Genomic DNA, 22,268 nt, shown 5'->3' on the forward strand with positions numbered 1-22,268 from the left:
CTTCGCAGCAACTTCGTTAGAAAGAAGCCTGCTGCCACATATTTGGAACGGCGTCCAACTTCACCATGGCAACCAGTGGTTCCAAATAGTTCACTAACAGGCCTTGAGACGTCAACCCATGTACTGTGAAAACGAAGTTCATTTATGCTACATGTTTAAATATTTTTAACGCTTCTTAATTGACAATAGCTAAGTTTAGTGCGCGCGCGCGTGTGTGTGTGTGTGTGTGTGTGTGTGTGTGTGTGTGTGTGTGTGTGTGTGTGTGTGTATTTTCCTTTCTTGACAATATTCTTTTAACTAAGAAATTTTACATTGTGATTCGACCTATAACCCATTGGTTAGTAATGACATCATTCCGTCAGAAGTGGGCGGAGCCTCCCTTATACATAGCAAGACTTGCAGTAGTGATTCTCCAGCAGGAGGACCTTACCCACTGGTAATTCATCGTTTTATAACTTTATGTATTTTCTTTAAAGTATTTAGCCCTCTAATTAAAGCTTTGTATACGACTTGTAGGTCTGAAGATGACCACAATAGTTGTCGAAACCGGTCACCGTAATAAATTGTGATCAAGACTGCTTTTGATAGTAAATACTGACGAAGGTTTACAGATATTCTATTTTTCATATTTTAATTTTTTTCAACGATGATATACTTAAGCGGAACTATTATAAAGAGTTATAATCTTCTGTATATATTATCTACGCCTTTGATTCAAAATGTAAGCTAGTAATTAATGTTTAACTTACAAGACACTGTGTTCCTACATTAGTACAATCTTTGGACAGTTTGTGAGGCATCTGAAGACAAAAATGTAGAGAGCATGCTGAAATATTACTGCCGCCAAGTTGTTTATGTGAAAACTCTAATCTGTTTCAATAAAACGAACTTTATGAACATTCTACATCTTTATTCTTCAGGTCTACGTTTTTAGATCTCAACAAAGTCACCCTGGCGACGAATATTTCTCCCACAGAGAGACCGACTTGTTGACACCGTCACTGTAGAATATTTGTTAACGGAGCCACAACCTCACCTCTGCTTGCGCCGCTTCATCACTGTCAAACTGAAATATTCGAAGGTGACCTTGAAGTTGAAAATCGACTGGGGCCAACTCGGGACTGTATGGAGGATGATCGGTAACAGTGAACAAACAAAGGTGTTGGATTGTTGCAGATGTCGCAACGCTCATGTGTGGTCTGGCATTTCCATGCTGAAGAGGAGGATACTCCATGTGTGGAAGAACACTTAAAATTCGAAACACTATTGCAGCACGATGTTTTTCTCACGCCGACAGACTTACATTAAACACTATTACCTTTCAGCTACAATTTGGGGCCACTGTGATATGTGGACACAAAGAATACAGACGTGGAATTATTTAAAATTATTTTAAAAACTTTGAGTTTTCACTTTAGTGAAAGATACTGTTTTAGCATCTCGTAATGCTCTCGCGCCATTTAAACGATTCCCTAATGAAGCGCGTCGATCCGTGTTCGGCCTCTTCTGTCTGTTCCGTTACTCCGGCCCCTGCGAAGTTAGAACAGTCTTTCAAATCATTATTTCGTAAGTTTTGCTTTGGTGGATATGCTCAGCTGCATCACCTTAAGATTCTTCCAATAAATCTCAGACTGGCTGTTGCTTTCCTATAGTCAGTAATTGTGACGTTCCATGTCGGCTCGGGCGCATACTACGACACTTTTTCGGGGGCGGGAAATGTTACCAGCGACAAGTGGGCAATAGCCTAATCGATAATCTATGGATCCACCCGCCCGTTTAGACGCAACATGTTACGTTTATTTGTGGTAAGGGTCAGTTGACAGTTTGTGCGCCACGCGTCGCTCCTTCGCAGATGTCCCCGCATTTGAAACTTTCCTCTACAGAGCAGACCATTTGTATAAATCTTGAACAACAGCGGCCCTATACAACAACGCCCGAAGGAGACACTAAGTTACTTTCATACCCGACGATCTCGTCCAGTTAACAGCTTGAAAGTAACAGCGACCTCTGTAGCCTTCGCTCAATGATGTGCAAAACGACAATACTGCAGATGGAAGAAAGTCTGTATGTTGATAATATCAAGATATGCGTCGGCTCAGTCATTAGTACAGGAACTAGAAGAGTCACCCAAGTACTCAGAAAGAGTTTTGTGTATATGGCACACAATATTTAACATACACAGCGTATAAATGACGCTGTCAATAAATCGCGGAAGAAAATCTATCATTCACACCTACTGAGATGTACAGTATTTAACTACAGAAAGCCGTCCGTAGTGGCCGAGCGGTTCTAGGCGCTTCAGTCTGGAACCGCGCGACCGCTACGGTCGCAGGTTGGAATCCCGCCTCGGGCATGGAGGTGTGGGATGTCCTTAGGATAGTTAGGTTTAAGTAGTTCTAAATTCTAGGGGACTGATGACCTCAGATGTTAAGTTCCATAGTGCTCAGAACCATTTGAACCATTTCAACTACAGAAAACCCGGTTGTACTGATTGATACGACAGGCAACTTACAATGAGCTCTATGCTCCTTACACATATCGCCAAAACAATATAATTCGACCATATCCAGAAAGAGAACCAAAATTATGGCCTGTCTGTGGAAAAGAAGATCTTAGAAATAAAATCACAATCAAGAATAATAAACTGGAACAAGTTCACATATTCAGATACCTGGGCTGTGATCTCTCTCATGCTTAATAATTCTGAAAATCTGCAGTTACCTCCACATGTTAGGTGCAGTTAAGAGAACACTCCTGAACAAAACCAGGAAAGAGACAATACTTAAATTGTATATTACTGTGACTGCACCTTTACCTCTCTAAGGATCCGAAGCATTGACTTCACCGACTAAACAATTATAGACTATTGAAGCGGCAGAAATGGACCTTCAACGAACTTTGAAAGGGTACAAATTAGAAGATCACAGGAGGAAAAGTGAGGTAAGAAAGAAGCTCCGTGTTCTAGAAATAGCACAACAGATCTTAACCTACACAAGTAGCAGGACCATCTACTACGTGTAGATAAAAAGAAGAATCCCTGGAAAACTGACTACACACCCAACGGTAGAGAAAAGATATGACGACCAAGAAGAAGATCGTGCGATCAGCTGTGGATGTTTGGTTTCGGAACAGGCAAAGACGCCAAATCCGAAAATGTACATGAACTGCAAAATACACGAAATAACTTTTCTTTCAGGACTTAACGTACTGGTCATCATGATCTCTACTTATAAAAAGAAGTCCAAATTTCGTTTCCAGATATGGAAATAAAATATAGCGATCTAGAGACTGTATCGGGACACTGTTTAAATATTTTTTTGTCCCTCCCACGTCAGACGGTTGTCGACGAAGCGAATGTCCCGGCCCATATCATCAGGCGCTGACACACACTGGATAACGGGACGACCGGCCTATTAGCCGCGATAAGGCTTAAGTGGCTGGCAGCTATTAACACGGCGAGCGATGACCAGCGGCAGGTCTGTTTGCAGATGTTTGAGGCCCACATACGCCGTTCCGCCGGGAGAGAGGTTAACCCAGGCACGCAGGGGTCGCACGTCGCTGCCACAATTACGCACCAGCCAAAATGGCGGACGCACCACGCTATTGCCAGACCGCAGGCTTTCCCCAACTCTGGAGTCACCTGTGTGTGTATGTGTGTGTGTGTGTGTGTGTGTGTGTGTGTGTGTGTGTGTGTAGTCACGTATATTGTGGGAAACCATTAATGGCAGAATGCCTGACTGCCACATTGGATAAAATAAAAGCTAGTTTGGCAAAAGAAGCTAAATTTAACGTGGCACTAGATAAACATTCCATGTGCGTTACTCAGAACTTGTCACTGAATACACTTCTCCGAAGAAGTGTTTAATGAGTCAGGCGAAAATCAATCGCATATTCCTATGTGATTCCAGAGTATCTTCAACAGTGAACAGATTGGAGTGAAACTTAAATCGAAGGATTTTATTTCTACGCGTTATTTACCTTTGATATATTAAGTTCGTATCCCTCTACAGAGTGAGCGAATGAATCTTCCAACAATCTTCTTACTACAAGTACCTTTTAGTTCATCAACGATATTGACTTTAGCAAATAGTTGTCTACGTTCAGCAATTCGTCTATGTCTGCACAGCTTCAGAGCTACGAAAGAGTTCTATTGGATCAATTCTACTCTGCAACAATGCCTGTCTATCTGCGGATAACAAGGTTATGAAAACATGATGATCATTACTTTACGAACAAATTGAAACTACTTAAAACATTATAAATAATAATAATAATAATAATAATAATAATAATAATAATATATACATATTTAACACATCAAAAGATAATTAAGATGAAGTTCAGCAATCCACTCTGAAAGGGGATAGGAATAAAAATTGGTACACTATTTACGGCCATTTTCACATTTCTCAGATGATCAGGGAGAAAATGCTTTGGTAAGTTTTCATTCGAGTAGTCCCCTGTTAAAAATACGATGGGTTACAGCATTCCGCAAAAATCGCAACATAACTGGCGCTTTATTTTTGACTGAATTAACTTCTTCTCAGCTGAAACAATCAATTATGAGTAACAGCTATATTTACCATTTTGACTGGTTTAATTTTGCTCCTTTTGCCCACACACAGTATAGTTTGCACAAACTGATCTGTCAATTGCTACCTGACCAGAATTGAAGCAATTGGCTACCAGGGAGGTCAATACCTAAAGGGAAACTTCATCGTGTCGGTTTGCAGCAACATAATAAAAGAAATGTCATGTATTTTCATACTAGGAAATTCTCTTTTCCCTAACTATAGACGACTTTTTAAAAGTTACAGCACAGGTTTGAAAAAAATTAACAACCAGCTTCGGTTACATCGACGTGATAAAGTTTCGTGTGCCAAACGCTCTCCACTTAGCATGTTATCATTTTCCAAAATCTCGGATTGGTGACAGCAACACCAGTATCACACCGCCTACGCACTCCCATTACCGACCGAATACTGGCGGTGAATATTTCTTTCCACAACCAGGATTTGAAACAGCTACTTCAGATACGAGCGTCACAAATAAATGGTGCGTTAGCGGCTTCAACGAGCGAGAAGAGCTTACCTAAATTCTAGACTCACGACTTATGAATGGACAAACTGTGCAACATTTCGAAAAGTACACGCCATCACTCTGGAACGCTTGTATTCAGCTGCTTCCGAGAAAACGCAATTACACGACCAGCATCTTGCATATCTAATCGATGGGTGCTCCGATTTATCAACGAAAGATCCGAGCTTGGCGACTTGGGTACAGACTACGCAACCATTGGACACGTCATTCTGGCTGTTTTAGGCCATGTGCGACACTCCCTTCGTATTAAGACATGGATGTACTGACATGAGATGACACGGCAGACCTCCCACATAATCGACTTAGAATGAGATGGGCTGTAAATCCTTGTTCACTTGCTTCTGCGAGTTCCGCATTCATGCCTAGCTGAGGTCTTCGCTGAACCGATAACAGAATACACAATATTATCTTTCAGACTTCTTCTCAGATTTAGGTGCTATAACGACGAACTATTTTTTCGACTGTCGACCTAGCAGCTCTGATAGATTATAAGGTGGATAAGTTTTATGGGGAGGGGGGGGGGGCGGGGGAGGAAAACGGTGGGACGGGGGAATCTCTGCTCTCAGGTTTCGAGACAGTTTCAGAATCAGTCGACCTAGAAAAAGCGTTCGACACCGTAAAATGGTACAATTTTTAAATTTCTCAGGAACTTATCGTATAGGTTACAGGAGAAAGGTGGGTAATATACAAAATGTAGAAGGAACGGGAGGGAATAATGAAAATGAGAGAGAGATTATTGGACGTAACACAGTTTGGCAGTCTTTTCCCTCCTATTGTTCAACGTGAACATCGAGTAAGGAGTAATACAAATAAAAGACATTCTGGAGTGGGATGAAAATCCAAAGGAAAGATGTCAACGATAAAATTCAACGATGACACTTCTATCCTTAGTGAAAGGAAGGAGGGTTTACAGTTGACTATATGAGCACAGAATAAGGACAGAGAGAAAACAGAAGGACGACGAAAGTAAAGGAGTAGCAGAAATGAATTTAGAAACAAATTTAACATGCAAGTTGGGGTCGCTGTAGTATAGTGCACACGTAATTCTGCTACGCTGGAAGCAATTTGACAACTTGCTAACGAAAATAAGCAGACTAGCACAGGAGAAATAGGGCAGTTCTTGCTAAAAGAAGTCATATATATATATATATATATATATATATATATATATATATATATATATATATATATATATATGGGGGTAACCTGACGGAAGAAATTTCTTAGAATATGCAGCTGGAAGTGAATTACGTACTACAAGGGAAAACTGGAAAGAAAGGAATCGAGGAATTTGAGATACGTTTCAGAAGGATACGTAAGAAATTATGAGGTTCCGAGCAGAATCAGCAAGGAAACGCATACAAAAGAGAAAAAGCGGTAGGATGCTAGGACATTATATAGCAACTTCCAAGGTATCAGAAGGAGCTGTAGAAAGTAGAAACTGTAGTGGAAAGGAGAAAAAACTGAGAACGCTGGACTGAATTGCTAATCTGAGATGAGACGATTGGGACAGGAGAGAAAATCAGACGGGCCGCATCCAACAAGTCTGAATGAATGAACGAACATTCTTCGCTTTGCTGTCCACGCGCGTTTTGGATGTCATTCATTTTTGTCAGCAAGGATTTGGTATCATTTCATTCTGCCATTCTATGCTTTAGCAGTATCAACTACTGCTACTACGAGCAGTCAGGCGCATTTTCTCTGGAGTTTGGGTAGATATTAGTAATTCCGTTTTTGCAATGCGTAGTTGAAGTAGTCCCGAGCAAATACTGCCCATCACATGTTTCGAGCGACGTCCAGTGTTAAGGGAAAGCGTCGGTTGTTTCCAAATGGTTCAAATGGCTCTGAACACTATGGGACTTAACTACTGAGGTCATCAGTCCCCTAGAACTTAGAACTACTTAAACCTAACTACCCTAAGGACATCACACACATCCATGCCCGAGGCAGGATTCGAACCTGCGACCGTAGCGGTCACGCGGTTCCAAACTGACGCGCTTAGAACCGCACGGCCACACCGGCCGGCGGTTGTTTCCAGTTACAAACAAATAGATTATTAAAGCGGACTTTTACGTGGGCATTCAGTAGAGCGGTCAAAAACCAGTCTAGTACTATACTCGGTTTAACGGTATGCATTAACAGAAACGGTAAAAGAAGAATGACACTACTACAACAGCGACTGAGTGGCGGTGCAGCATGGCGGAAGCAGACAGCGCGCGCCAGTATCGCACATGAGACCGGGTAAGCCGGCAACAAAGACGAGACGAGCAAAGGTTGCACTGCCCCTACTGGCACATACGTATCTCCGTAAACCTACTGTCGTACTAGACTAATTTGGAGCCACTATCGAATGGCCACGTTAAATTACGCCTTGAAAACTGTTTTACTTTTAACGGGAAACAAACAGATGCTGTCTCTTGACACTGGATGTTTTATGATGGACGCGATGTGCAGTATTCGACAAAATTGACTACAGTTACACATTGCAAGAACGAAATTGCAAGTATCATCTTAAACGCCAGAGAAAATGCGCCTGACGACTTCTGGGAGAGACAACCATTAGTGTTCAAGTTTACGTACAACGCTAATTCAGGCCCGCGCAGTCTCCTTTCCTGTCCAATCTGTGGCAATGAAAATTTCCCCCGTCTCCACGGTTTGAAGCATCTCGCTCAGAATGGAATTCTACGGCATGAACGTTAGAAGAAGTTCAGTTTGATACGCAGCGACGTCCAGAGGTTAGTGAGGCAGTGGGATTCCGGTATTTCAGAGACTGTTTGTTTTATAGGAAAAGGCCGGTGCGGTGTTTGCCTGTAGCTAGCTGGCTTCTGAGGCCTCTGACGGACAAGGCGATCCCGCCAGCTTGTTTACCTGTGTGTGTGTGTGTGTGTGTGTGTGTGTGTGTGTGTGTGTGTGTGTGTGTGTGTGTGTGTGTGGTCTGCTCTGGCTCTACGATCGCATTGCCCACTGTTTTTCTTCCTTTGATGCGGACGTCCGATCTTATTTCGGCACGTATTCCTCAGCTCCTATGCGTGGTATACCGCCGCGGAAGATGCACCGACGACTGAAATGAGACGCTTTGATACAAGTGCTCCCATTCACGCGAGCGTTCTCTATCACGTGAGTTTGTATGTATCATACCATATACATTATTAAACTGGAAACATTTTCCAGTCTGAAATCTCAAAACGGCCAGTATTGGGCAATACCGATCTTCAGATGATCAAGCACCCTCATCACGCGTTAGCAGTGCTTTTGTTACAGCCAGTGCTTTTTTTTCTAAAAAAAGTTTGAGGGTACTCAGACATTGGATATAATGCAGCGAAAATTACTTGTAACTGAAGCATGGGATACCACCCGTCTGCTTTTAGCCATGACGTCATCAACATCATGGTAGCGGGACCGTAGAGACATCTATTGGTAGCTTGCGTTTGAGCGTTGCATATTCGTTTAGTAGTACCATCGCCCACTATTAGTGCGCGAGGGCACTACATGCTTGTCGAACTGGCTGCCAGCGATTCACTTGTCGAGAACGGTTGCCGGAGCTTCGAAATGCTTCAAACAGTCAATGACATCGCTTTTCCCACCAAAAACTACACTGGTATCGTTCGTATTGCGATTACCAACACGAAAAAGTGAAATAAAAAATTTACGTCCGTGAAATAAATCTTTGACGCTCTTCCAAGTTCTCAACATCGTAAAAAATTACTTTGTCGAAGAGAAAGTTTAGGGGTACGCATCCCCCAGAAAAAAAGCACTGGTTACAGCTATTGTGGAGTTGAAGTTAAGACGCTACGAACAACCAACAGAAGATAGCTTAACTACCTCTGTTACATTGTGGTTCATACCTTCCGTGTACTACAGGACTGCGGGACATCCAGGCTGGAAAATAAGCGAGGATGCTACGAAGGTGCTAACCGCGCCCACTACTGGACAAAGTCACGGTGACTAGGATGACGTCAACTCTTCTGTGGCTACTGCGTAACGTGGTCACAATCTGGCAAACAGGCAGCAGTGACCGCCAGCAACGCCTTCCACTGGGCACTTGGAGGTGCGTGAAGTGCGTGGACGGCGCATTATCAGAGACAGCTGATGGTCGTAAATAAGCGGACGCCCGCGACAAAGGCGAACGTTGCTCGCGTCACAACTTTGCGCAAAGGACAACAACACGGTTCAGAACCAGTCCCGCTCGCGATAAATCATTTACAGTTACGGAATATACGGATGTGAGTCACTCTGCCACTCAAAATCCAGGAAGTTTTAATGAGCGGCACAAGCAATCGCTGGGGTCATTACGCCGCCAAATCGCTTTTTAAGTGTTGTAAGCATTCGCAAGAATTCACTGAATTTTGTACTGATAAAAACCCTAGAGTAAAACCAGCTGTCCGTGTATGTTCATCCAGGCCATTCTCAACATGTGCTGTTGTCGCATTCCCGACATAGCAACTCTTGAAAATACAGTTGTAGCGTGCGATCATTGAACCACACAATATTTCTAGAAGACGTTTGGACACCCTGAATGGAAAATGCGCTAGGGAGCAGTTCGCGTACAAGGGCTCAATCAGTAAAGAAGCAGACAAAATACATATACGTAATTACTTAACACAGAAATGGGATTTAAACTCAGCAAAGCGTGGGAACCAAGCTCTGGCGGCACAAACGCATTGTCGACTACTGACAAACTAGTTCAGTGAGAACTCTGGCACCAACACCTCGCACGCTTAGCACCTCAGCGGTTCGAAGTTTGTGGCCGTGTTTTCCGCGGTGAGCAGGCAGAGTACGTGGCCCGTTTCTCCGTCAGGCGGTTCTCGATGTCAAGCTGCTTCTAGAGGTCAGAGACCCGACCGTTGGCGCCTGTGCTTTTCTAGAGAACAGCCTCACAAATTGGCGAGACACAAGAGCACGCCACAGTCGCACCTGAAGGAAAGGAGCAGCTGCCTAGCAGAAATAATTTGCAGTTTGGACAGTACCATTCGACACTACACTCGAAATTAATAGAGCATTGCGAACATGGATGTACCTTTATGAGATTTTAAGCTTCGATGGGCATTTCACAACAGCTCAAATTCACAAATTATTACTCATGACTGCAGGATATTGGAGACATGTGGGTTATCAAAGTCTGCAGGAGGCATTGGGCTTCGCAAAGACTGGTAGATCAATTTGAGGAGAAGCGACAAATTTCATCAGATGGCTCAAATAGCTCTAAGCACTATGGGACTTAACATCTGATGTCATCAGTCCCCTAATTAAACCTATCTAACCTAAGGACATCACACACATCCATGCCCGAGGCAAGATTCGAACCTGCGACCGGAGCAGCAGCGCGGTTCCGGACTGAAGCGCCTAGAACCGCTCGGATCCAGTGGACGTTTATACAGAACTCAGGATGACAATTTCTATTGCGTTTGACAAATGGCAGCTTGCTCTAAATGTAAAAAATGTTAATGCATCTGAGCGCAACGTTTAAATACAGTATTAATTAGTACTGTGCTGCCTGATACCGTTACGTCGATTTAATATCTAGGTGTGATGTTTAGAGATATGAAATGGAATAATCCCGTTAAGTCTGCTCAGTTGTGGGTATGGCGAAAGGGGGATTTCGTTTGATTGGAAGGAAACTGAATAGCCACTTTAAAGAAGACTATGTACTATACTTTTGCGAACCACTCCGGAGGATACTCGAGTATTTAGGATCCCCATCAGGGTGCATTAAACAGAACATTGAAGTAATTCAGAGGTTTACTGCTAGATTTGTTACCAGTAGCTTCGATCAACACTAGATTCCCAGGAAAATGCTCCGTGAACTCAAATGGGAATCACTGGAGGCAAGATGACGTTCTTTTCGAGAAACACTGTTGACAAAGTTGGAGAACCGACACTGCGACAGACTGTTGAACGATTCTGTATCACCGTACATCCTGCGTAAGGACCGAGAAGGCAAGTTGGGCTGGGTAAACGACAATCGAACTCTAACGAGCTCGAGGTTTCCCGATACACCACAGACCTAGATACAGTACCGAGTGTTACTCCAACTATCACGTGACATTTGGCTCATGTGAATCGAGAAAAGCTAAAAGGAGCCACGAGGACAAGCTATATCTCTGATTGGAATTGACGGATTCGTGAAACATGGGGAGAAAATGGCAGTAGCTCCTACAGCCGTAAAAAATGCTGTTGTATTTGAGCTGATTTACAGTCAACGTTATCATACAGTAAATACCGTGACAAACATTTATGGTGACATATATAAATCTAACAGAGGTGATAATACCGCCCTTCGAGACTATTACTGGACTCTGAACCCAATACAAAGTTCCATTTCATTATTATCGAGTAAAATAACTCGCCAGATGGGTTGCAAAAAGAGCATTTCGATACCTTTTCACATACTAGAACAACGCGTAAACAAGTTCCCGATATTTAATCAGCTATGAAGTAAGACGGTAACATTCAGATGGAACTGGGAACTGAATGCCTAATAAACGAAATAAATCATATTAAACGCGAGAATAAATAACAGTTCCGAGACCCGCTGTGTATTCCCGACAGACGTCACTAGATCACAGGACGAGTTAAAGCTCAATAATTAGACTGAATCGTGATGGCGATCCTTTTTGCCCGTGACGTGTCTTGGAGGTAGTACTAACAGAAATCTCTAGTCTAGATCGTGCAGCGAGTTGTGGCGTCAACTCCTCCAACAGTTCGAGTCGTTCTCACGCACGACACTAAAGACAAGAGGTATTAGGGCTCGCGGAACAGGGAAAGAATGACAAGCAGCTGCACAAGGTACACACCGCCATGCACCCTGTGGTGTCTTGCGGAGTATGTATGCAGATGTAAATAAAGAAATAAAATATGTGTTATGTGGAGTAGAAGTATGTGATCGTATCGAAACTTCACTGTAAACATATAAAGTAAGTGTGGTTGGCTATATAGCTGGGCAGCTAGAGGAAAAAATAAACCTCAGTACGACCCTGCGGTACAGTTAAGTATGCTAGATAAACACTCGCGTGCAGCCCCCAACCTCAGGGGATTGAAGGAATGCGCGCGCTGCCTGCCTTCAGCCGTGATTTATAACACGCTAAGCAGGTACTGTAGGCACCAAGCGGCCGCCTTTTATTACCGGAATAGCGCGGCGGTAGCTCGAGGGGGGGAGGGGGGGGGGGAGGTGATTGCAGCTGCCGACACAATGCCCTCCCTCCTTGCACAGTCTCTATGGGCGCGAGTCCGAACAAGCAGGCGGATTTTTCGTGCAGCCGGTGGTACGGGCTTCGAGTTGAGCAACTCGTGGGAAGTCGCCCCATTCGACTACGTCATAAGCAGTGGCTTGCCTTCTAGTTGCGCTCTGCCTGACATTGGTGTTCGTTTCTGTATGTCGCGACATTGCGCATTCCAAGTACGGTTGACACCTTTGTCTTTCAAAACTCCCGCAGGTGTAAGAAATCTAAGAAAACCAAATATTTTTCATTTAAAATTATATTTGTTCACATTGCGTGCAGATTGTAGTGCTTTTGGATTAGCAACAATAAAATCATAAAATTCTTTACAGATGAATTTGAAATTAGTGCATACCTGTATTTCGGATTTGACATTGACTTCATTTCGTTGACTGCGAATTTTTGAACACAGATCGTTAACAGCGTTTGCGATGGGGACCGATAAAGCGAAAGTGGTGATATCTTATTTCTTTTTCAGAGTCACCTTTAACACTTGGGGGAAAAAAAACCCAGCTAGGCGTATCCTCTGTTTTACTCGCCACAACTTCAGGAACTTCTCCCTGTTTACAGTAGTCATGATACAATTTATCCTCATTTACTAGCACGTTCAGAGAAGCACTCAGACCCTGTAATTCTTTCCAGTCAGTTTCTTCATCCATTGTCAAAATGTCCACATTTCCATAGTATGAGTTGTTATACCTGTACCACTTTTTCAAATGAGCCAAACACTACAAATATTTGTCTGCATCTTCTTTAAAAGTATTTTGATCACTTAACAACTTCCTCAGACACTGCATCGCTAACTGTCTGTAGAACTCATTTTTCAGACAGTAATTTTTTTTCGCAATCCTGTCAAACACATGTAGTTCAGTTCATGTAATATAGTCACTTTCCAGTTTCTAAACAGAGGTTTCAAAAATTTGCATTATGTTGTGAACAAAATAGCAGTGTAATTGAAGACGCTTCTCGTTTTTAAAGACCTTCCGAATTATTGCTGCACCTTCATTTTCGCAAAATATTCTCTCAAAAGCGACCACTTCAAAAGAAGTCAGTCTAAAGCTGGAAGCAAAGTGTGCCATGGTGTACGCAGATCGGGGAGAATAGATTTGTACTCTAAATGAGGGAAATCTAAGAAGCTCTTCTCAGTTCGCTTCGCAAATGCGGAAAATTCGTAATAAACTGTCAGTATCAACGATTCCACGTCAAACTGTAATGCTTACAATTATTTTTTGTTGCAATTCCGGTATTTAAATGTGTCATTCGCAATTCCCCTTAAAAACATTTGGATTTTCTGTTTTGAACTTTCGAAAAACGTTGTGAATCTCACAGCAGACAAACGCGTCATTTGCAGACTGCGAAGTTGCATTTTGATAGCCTGACTAGTTTCAGGAGTGTGTTGATAAAAGTCGGTAAACCTTGTTTCAAACCATCTCTACGTGAAAAATTTTGAACTGGAACGGTAACTATTCGGACACCTCGATAATTCGGCTCTGGTGTTGGTCTAGATGTCCCGTGAGTACCCTCGCTTTCTGCCGCCAATAGCCCTCTATGCCGATCTGCAGCAAGTTCTCGTGGGTTACGCGTCTGATCCTTTTCTTTGGTCTATCTAGTCAGCAGGGAATAAAATCCGTAGATTGCACTGCCACTGAGGTTTGTTATTCCGTGCGACACCACCTGCTGAGACAAGCCGTTTGGTTCTCATCAGGCCTGCAATATTTGGGTTGTTGTTGTTGTTGTTGATCTCTTATCTCACAAATACGCTGACCCTCCATTCCCCGGTGATTTTGCACCAGGCCGTAGATCTCAATTAAGACTTTCCGCTCGAGAACGGGAACATTTAAGTCCACGGAGTAGAGCGCGAAAAGAAAAAGCTTATGGAACGTACATTACATTCTATTCAACATAGTACGCTATAATGATACCAAAACACACAGTAGAGGCGGGAAAAAACGTTTATGACCGAGACAATAGCTGCAGATTCTGACATTGTCAACGCTCGCTGACAAAAGGAATGGCACAGTCACGAAGACCGACAGGCAGGCAAATATTTATCCGCGCGTGCTGAACGGAGTAAAAAAACGCAATAAATTTCCTCCGGGAAGAGTTTTTTTACACACAGTTTTGTATGTTAACGAACTCATAATTGATTAAATATCCCTGTGGCCAATATTGGCTATTTGTGTTGTTGACCAATGAGCAAACGTGTGCGCCTATCAAAGGGTGCACCAAATGGCCAAAACAATGATTACGTAAGCGGTGATTTTCATCTTTTCAGTTTATTTTAAGAGTTGTGGGTAACCATTAAAGTTTGCGAAATTAGCTTCTCAATACAGCATAAATACATCTAACATTTACTTTAATAATTTTTTATTTCTTGACCACACTACTACTGGAAATAATAAAAGTGTGGTCAAGGCATAAGAAAAATTATTAAAGTGCGTCCAAATGGCCGCTTCGTGTCTCACCATTTTCATGCTAATTATAGCTAAAGCCATGGACGGAATCAGAGTAAAAACAGCAGCTACAATGTAATTTAATTCACTTATGCTACATCAAAGTACCAATACTGACGCGATACTTATTTCTGATGATAGTTTAAACGCTTTCATTACGTAATGAGGTTCACCACTGTGAGACCCCTTGTCAATACTGACTTGCAAACCGGACATTGGTAACTCCTACAACAATGAAAGAGCATACGTATGGAGAAAGCCATTTGAGCACACGGGACACACAATTTCTTTACTTCGCAATTACAACAAGCCAAGTCACGCGACGCTGTAGCCACTCTTGTACGGCTGTTTACATCAAACTATTCTTTAAAAAAAATCAAGGAAGGTTAGACAGAGGCAACTCAAAAACACCTTACGGAGGGCGACGCAGTTACACATCTTACCTTTCAACGTGTCTGGGTTTGACGTGGCATGAAATTACCACAGAGAGTAAATTGTGAAAATCTCTCGCTGATTCGTTTTACTTATTCTTGGGGGCAAGGGTGTTGCTACGAACTAGACCGCCACAAAAATAATACTGTAGGTGTCTAAGTTTACGCCTTTTCTTCTTCTCAACAAAATTACAGTCTTTCGATCTTACTAGCCACAAACGCAACAATCTCCAACAATTCGAACATAAATTCTTGTGAGTACTGGCGTATATCTTCCATGGCGGTAAGTAAAAAAATAATTTGGCAGCAGGAAAGGCTGTCAGAACAATCTAACAGGATGTCGCAAGTCATCTCAGCTGAAACTGCAGTTTTTCGGTCCACAAGTCAACTTTCCTTCGCAACCCAAGTCGATCAATTCTACCCATTTCAAGCACTCCGTGTTGGAAATTGTCAGGCCTCAAGGGATTCAAACACAAGCCGGATAAGTAACTGCACCACCTCTCAACTGCACACATACACTGCCGACGGTGCTACAAGACATTGAAAGTAAACGAAAATTATGTACAAATCGCCACAACTGGGATACGTATGCACACACAAATACGATCAATTCCCTCAAATGCTGTGATGTAAAAATCCGCTACCCAAAATAATCAACGTGTGACAATCTCCTTTTTCCCCTTCACGTTTTACGGGGCGACAGCCGCTGCCATATAAACGAGGCCGCAAAGTTCACCCCTCACGAAACGCAACTGTAAAAGTGGCAACGCACTAGTTACTCCCCTGGTGGCCCTAGGACACATCTCGTACCCCCCCTGCTAATGAATATTAATCCACGAGGGATGCTGAAATTCTCCGAGGGGGACGACCTCCTCTCACAATAGCACGCGATGGTGGCGCGAAGGCAGGCCTCGTCGCTTTTCCGTTCACGCACCGCGGGAACGTGCTGAGAAAAGGCACTGACAGAACAGCGACATAAAGCCTGCACAAAAACATCTATGTGCACCAATTCTCTGGACACAACGCTGAACGGTTTTCCAATTACGCCGAAAGTTGCTGCCCTGAGCCACGAGATTATGTCGTGGCGATACGAAACTGTTCGCTCATTTTCTGTGACCGCGACTAAGTATCAATCAAACATGTTTCGGGTAATTATGTCAGGTGTCATAACAGAAGTGATACTAATCTTGTTCCTCGAGTCCTGAAGACGGAAAGATCTGCATTACTCTACGCCATTTTACGACTTGACTATAACGATGCTAATTTAATTGGTACATCCGATGCTTAAATCAGAACCGTAATTAGTGTTATGGAAAACACGATTCCAGAAAGTCACTTCATAGCTAATCCACATGACAGTGATTAACTCACGATTTGTTCTGATTATGAAGATTAACGTGATTTTTGAAACAACTAGATCAAACATCTGCTTGACAAAATAAGCTGCCGAAGAGAAGAATACTCTGTATTGTAAACCACCTAGCAGCGTCTTACACATAAAATGAATGAATGAATGTGTGTGTGTGTGTGTGTGTGTGTGTGTGTGTGTGTGTGTTTCGGGGGAAGGGGGCAATGGCAAGCAACATGTGCTGGCCTAAACGGGTCGCATAACTATAGGAGACAGGGGCGCAAGTATCACAGATGTGACGCACATATGTAAATTGAAAAAAAGTGAACCATTATGCGGATTTTGTTAGGATGCGGGCGTACCCAACACGTCGTGTACGTTAGCGTAACTACTGAAGTGAAACGCCAGAATAAGGGCTTTTTCTTTCATTTTAGATACTGAAATTTATTCCCGAAAAAATCGACAGTAATATATATAGTTGTCTCACGTAAAGCAGCATATGAAAATTTGTGGGAGGCCTGGAATCGAAGCGGGATTTCCCGCTTATCGCCAGCGGGATCGACTCCTGGGCTAGCACAAATTTTCATACGTTGTTTCACGTAGCACAACCATACCGATTACAGCTAAGTTGATGTTCGGAAGTAAATGCCAATATTTGAAACTTATATATGCGGGTGCGTGGGTGACGAAAATGACAACGAAAGTCTATGGCTTCTCGCTGTCTTGAATCACGAAATGTGCGAGTGTGGGTAAATTAACTGCTAATCTATGAGACGAAATATATAGGTGTGTGACAAGGAACTTGGGTCGGTAAATGGAGCGTGCTCTGATTAAGTGGTAAGGCGACCGCCCGCGCCGAGAGGAAAATCCGGGCTCGAGTCCTGACCCAGCACAAATTTTTGAAGTGGATTTTCGCGTAGGAATTTCAATATTTAAAACTGTAGTTTCTCATCAAATATAAATACATTTTACATATAGTCTTCAGATATGTGATAGTTGCGCATGTACCTACTGTTGATTTGCGAAACTCCGCCCTTTAGCCGATCTGTGAAACATGTCACGCTGTAAACATAGCAGCTACAGTATGTCCACGGAGGCGAAGTTAACTTAATGGCTTAATAATAAAACAGCTTTCATCAAAATAAAAAAAAAACCTCTACCCCGGAAAATGACAATTTATGAAACAAAGTAGAAGCACACCTTTTTCACAGCAATGTCGCTTCAATTTTCAACTTCCTTAAGTAATCAACAACGTAATTAGTTGCTGCGCTAGAAACATAATCAAATTGTACCCAAGTTCTTCCTGCACGATCGAAACACGCCTCTTAAGCTCACAGTAAAAGACTTCCTTTACCAGCGGGCAGACCGGGCGAGGTGGCGCAGTGGTTAGCACACTGGACTCGCATTCGGGAGGACGACGGTTCAATCCCGCGTCCGGCCATCCTGATTTAGGTTTTCCGTCATTTCCCTAAATCGCTCCAGGCAAATGCTGGGATGGTTCCTCTGAAAGGGCACGGCCGACTTCCCTAATCCGATGAGACCGATGACTTCGCTGTTTGGTCTCTTCCCCCAAAAACCAACCAACCAGCGGGCAGTTATTTTCTACTAGACGACAGGGGTCAACGCGCGATCCAAAGTAAACTCTTGCCAATATGGCTTGGAAAAGCAGTACCGTTTCCAGAGCACGTGAACTAAAGAGACGGTAATGTCCTTTCCAAGAAGAGTCAGCGCTTTCGTGCCTGTTCTAATTCTGAACGTCCTCACCGTAAACCCGCTGCCGACTGTTCGGGAAAACACAAGGCATCGGTATTCAACGAGACGTTTTCCATTAACGCCCACACCCGTATGTATTCGTAAAAAATTATAACCGCATACAAACGGTGTAGAGGTCACGCCTTTACGACAAACATATCAACAAACAAGTGTTTCACACCTATCAGCTATTTTGGAAGAATTGGAAACTACGAGTAAGTCCTATCACAGCCTCGCGTTACTCAAATGGTACAATTATCGGTTTCGTAGTACTACAAAATCTTAGGATGACATAATTAAAAAGGGAGAAACACAAGTACTAAAATACTATTTCTAAGTTCGATACACAACCACATGTACTTTATTTCCTGTACGTAGATATGAGTGATGTAGTTCGTCTTCTACTTTAGTTTCCTAGCATTGTAATACCCTTTCTCGTTCTTTTTAAACGGATCTTGCAATGAAAGGAATCCAATTATATTGTTTCGGGATCGAAATCTTAAATACGTAATTAAATTACAGGATGGCCACTATTACCCCCTTAATATCAAAGTAAATTTGTAAAACCAGTTACTCTTATGACAATAACCCTGTGCTTCATTTCAAGTGTACAATAAGATCGTCAACAATGACATGGAAACAACAGTGGCTCCTTTGTGGGAAACAATAGCAACAAAAGACAATATTCGACGGGTAATTAAAAACACATAGTATGTGTATATACGAAAAGAGATTAAACAACAGCATACAAAACGTAATCGCTCGCGCGCGCAAACACACACACACACACACACACACACACACACACACACACACACACACACGTTTTTCTTTACAATCCGCGGATCTTCTGGATTTAATTTTCAGACGTGATGTGTAAGAGACCACTACAGTCACCAGCAGACAAAAAAGGAAACATGAGGGAGTATCCTTTCACAATACATTGCAACATTAATGTAATTGCTTGCAAAATGCTGCTGGACTGTGTTAGGTGTTTAGGCAGAGTTGACGAGTCTTTGAGTGAAAATAACCATCTCACACTACAATGCACAGAAACAAATGTTTAACAACAAAAAACAGCCACTGTAGGCATTCTTGCTATAACTTACCCACGCATGGCGCCGGCGACGCGAGAGTATCCACAAGATCGTAAACTAAGCAGCAGTTGCACGGCGGTAATCACACACGAATTGTGCCAGAGAGGTCACCTGGCCGAATCGAAATCGACTGTCGTTCGATCGGTCGCGGCGCGCTGGACGCGGACCACGTGCCCTGAGGAGCGACGCCGAGTTTACACGACGCTGACAGGTGAGGGCGCGACCGGCCTGCGTGGCCCCACTCGCTGGCAGACGACAACACGGGCCGACGCGCAGCGCACGACTGGCGCGGGCCGGCGCACGCCTCCGTGTGGCGGCGCGGCCGCTCCCCCCTCCACCGCGGCCGCCGGCTGCTGCCGCCTGGCGGCCGCGGGCACGCGCTACCGACGCCACGCACAACGGCGCACAGGCACTGCACGGCGTGCCACGGCGCGGCGGCGCGCGCGCCCTCGCACCTGCCGGGCGCTCCGCCGCACACGGCCCCTTCTCCCACGCACGGGTCCGGCGGCGACTCCCGCAGGCGTCACTTACACTGTCACGCGCTGACGGCGGTCCGGCAAACTGACCTCGAACCGTCTCCCCGCTTGCAGACCACGTCAACATCGATCAAGAAGAAAACTAACAATGAAGTCAACAGCGGGTCGAATAGAGAGACTAAATTAGTGTACCGCATGGTATAGGCCGCCTTGCCACGGTTCGCGCGGCTGCCTCCGTCGGGGTTCGTGTGCTCCCTCGGGCATGGGTGTGTGTGTGTGTGTGTGTGTGTGTGTGTGTGTGTGTGTGTTGTCCTTAGCGTAAGTTAGTTTAAGTAGTGTGTAAGTCTAGGGACCGATGACCTCAGCAGTTTTGGTCCGAGGCCTACGAGAAAGACAGGCCGCGGCGCGTACGTCACGAAGGTAGTCCTGCGCTCGCTCGCTCAAATCAGCAGACAAACTACGTTTCTGCACCTGTTAACTCGTAACTAGGCGTGTCTGTACAAGGAAAACAATCTTCTACTGCAGTCCGATATTTAGTCCTATAATGATGTGGAAGTCCATGGGCCTACTTATATTTTGTTACGGCTGTACTGGCGTACAATAAAATAAAATCATACTAAAATGATTATCAGTTGCATAAGGCACCACTTCCAGCATGTAATGAGCCCTGTTAAGCAGAAGAGGCTAATTGCTATAATCACGCCGTTACACCATTTATATCGAGTATTGATCTTAAATTTTGCTGTAGTACTGTTAATCAGTAAGACTTCATAATAGCAGATTCTTGTAGAAGATGCAATTCTCGTTAGTACAGACACTCCCAGCTGCGAGTTAATAGGTTTAGAAACGCATTTTGTCTGCTGAGCTGAGCGAGCGACTACCTTCGTGACGTACGCGCCGCGGCCTGTCTCTCTCGTGGGCTTCCTTTTGGTCCCATAGGAACTTACTACAAATTTCCAAAAAAATTTCTTAATTAATGTTGCCAGATCAAATTTGCGGAAAATCTGGAATTGCTGACTGGTGATTTCAAAAGTCGGTGGGGCAGGCACGGCAAGTCGAAAAAGAGTGAGTTCGAGAGAGAAGTGATGTATACTTGTGTATGATAATCCCTTCCCTCAAAAGTAATTTCTCTTCTTCGTACCTCCTCTGTGTTCCGCAGATAACGTGTCACTGATCTCATTTGTATTAAGATTGCGGAAGGCGAGGTGCGTCTTTGCTTCCACCGTCCAGAGTGGAACGTGTAAATTCTAATAAAAGTTCACCGCCCTGCAATCTTCTATAGTAGTCGTCCCCTGTGCAGAAAACAGCACGTTGGTCGTGGATCCGTAAATTTGAGGCTGTACGAAACTCTTAGCGAGAAACTGTTGTTTTAGAAGTGATTAAATTTCCGATCAGTTTGTTTATACGGGATGCCACTGGCTTTTTATTGGCAGAACACGAGAAACTGTGCAATTACATTCCACTTTACAGGCACAAATACTTTCCATTCTTCAACAAAGTAATTAACGGCGTATTTCTGTAATTACAATCACACTGTTCTCAGCTTCACATTGCAAGTTGAGTCTTTACTGATACCGCGGCAGACAACATGTCTCGCCTCTGGAGCTTCCCAATCAGCTATCACATTTACAAACTAAACATTACAAATTAAGTCTTAAATGATACCTCGGCAGACAACACGTCCGTCCTCCCAGACCGCCGAACTGGAAGCAGTTAATTCCATAAATTATCTGGGAGTAGACATTAGGAGTGATTTAAAATGGAATGACCATATAAAACTAATCGTCGGTAAAGCAGATGCCAGACTGAGATTCATTGGAAGAATCCTGAGGAAATTCAATCCGAAAACAAACGAAGTAGTTTACAGTACACTTGTTCGCCCACTGCTTGAATACTGGTCACCGGTATGGAATCCGTACCAGATAGGGTTGACAGAAGAGATAGAGAAGATCCAACGGAGAGCGGCGCGCTTCGTTACAGGATCATTTAGTAATCGCGAAAGCGTTACGGAGATAATAGGCAAACTCCAGTGGAAGACTCTGCAAGAGAGACGCTCAGTAGCTCGGTACGGGCTTTTATTGAAGTTTCGAGAACACACCTTCACCGAGGAGTCAAGCAGTATATTGCTCCCTCCTACGTATATCTCGCGAAGGGACCATGAGGATAAAATCAGAGAGATTAGAGCCCACACAGAGGCATACCGACAATCTTTCTTTCCACGAACAATGCGAGACTGGAATAGAAGGGAGAACCGATAGAGGTACTCAAAGTACCCTCCGCCAGACACCGTCAGGTGGCATGCGGAGTATGGATGTGGATGTACGGTAGATGTAGATGCAGAACCACTGCGCGCACCATCCAAGCTAGGCGCGATCCGAAGATCACCGAAGTGCT

The 22,268-nt window shown here is 43.7% G+C and overlaps 1 protein-coding gene across 1 annotated transcript in view; it reads right to left on the reverse strand.

Moving 5' to 3' along the window:
• The window catches only part of LOC124593710 (protein rhomboid), a 303,251-nt gene extending 283,584 nt beyond the window's left edge, over window positions 1–19,667 (reverse strand). Inside the window, exon 1 of the mRNA XM_047132019.1 lies at window positions 19,411–19,667. The gene's annotated coding sequence lies outside the window, so the exon portion shown is untranslated. The remainder of the gene's footprint in view (window positions 1–19,410) is intronic.
• Between the last annotated feature and the right edge of the window lie 2,601 nt (window positions 19,668–22,268).

This window comes from Schistocerca americana, chromosome 2 (genome assembly GCF_021461395.2).
Source record: "Schistocerca americana isolate TAMUIC-IGC-003095 chromosome 2, iqSchAmer2.1, whole genome shotgun sequence".
NCBI classification, from domain to species: Eukaryota; Metazoa; Arthropoda; class Insecta; order Orthoptera; family Acrididae; genus Schistocerca; species Schistocerca americana.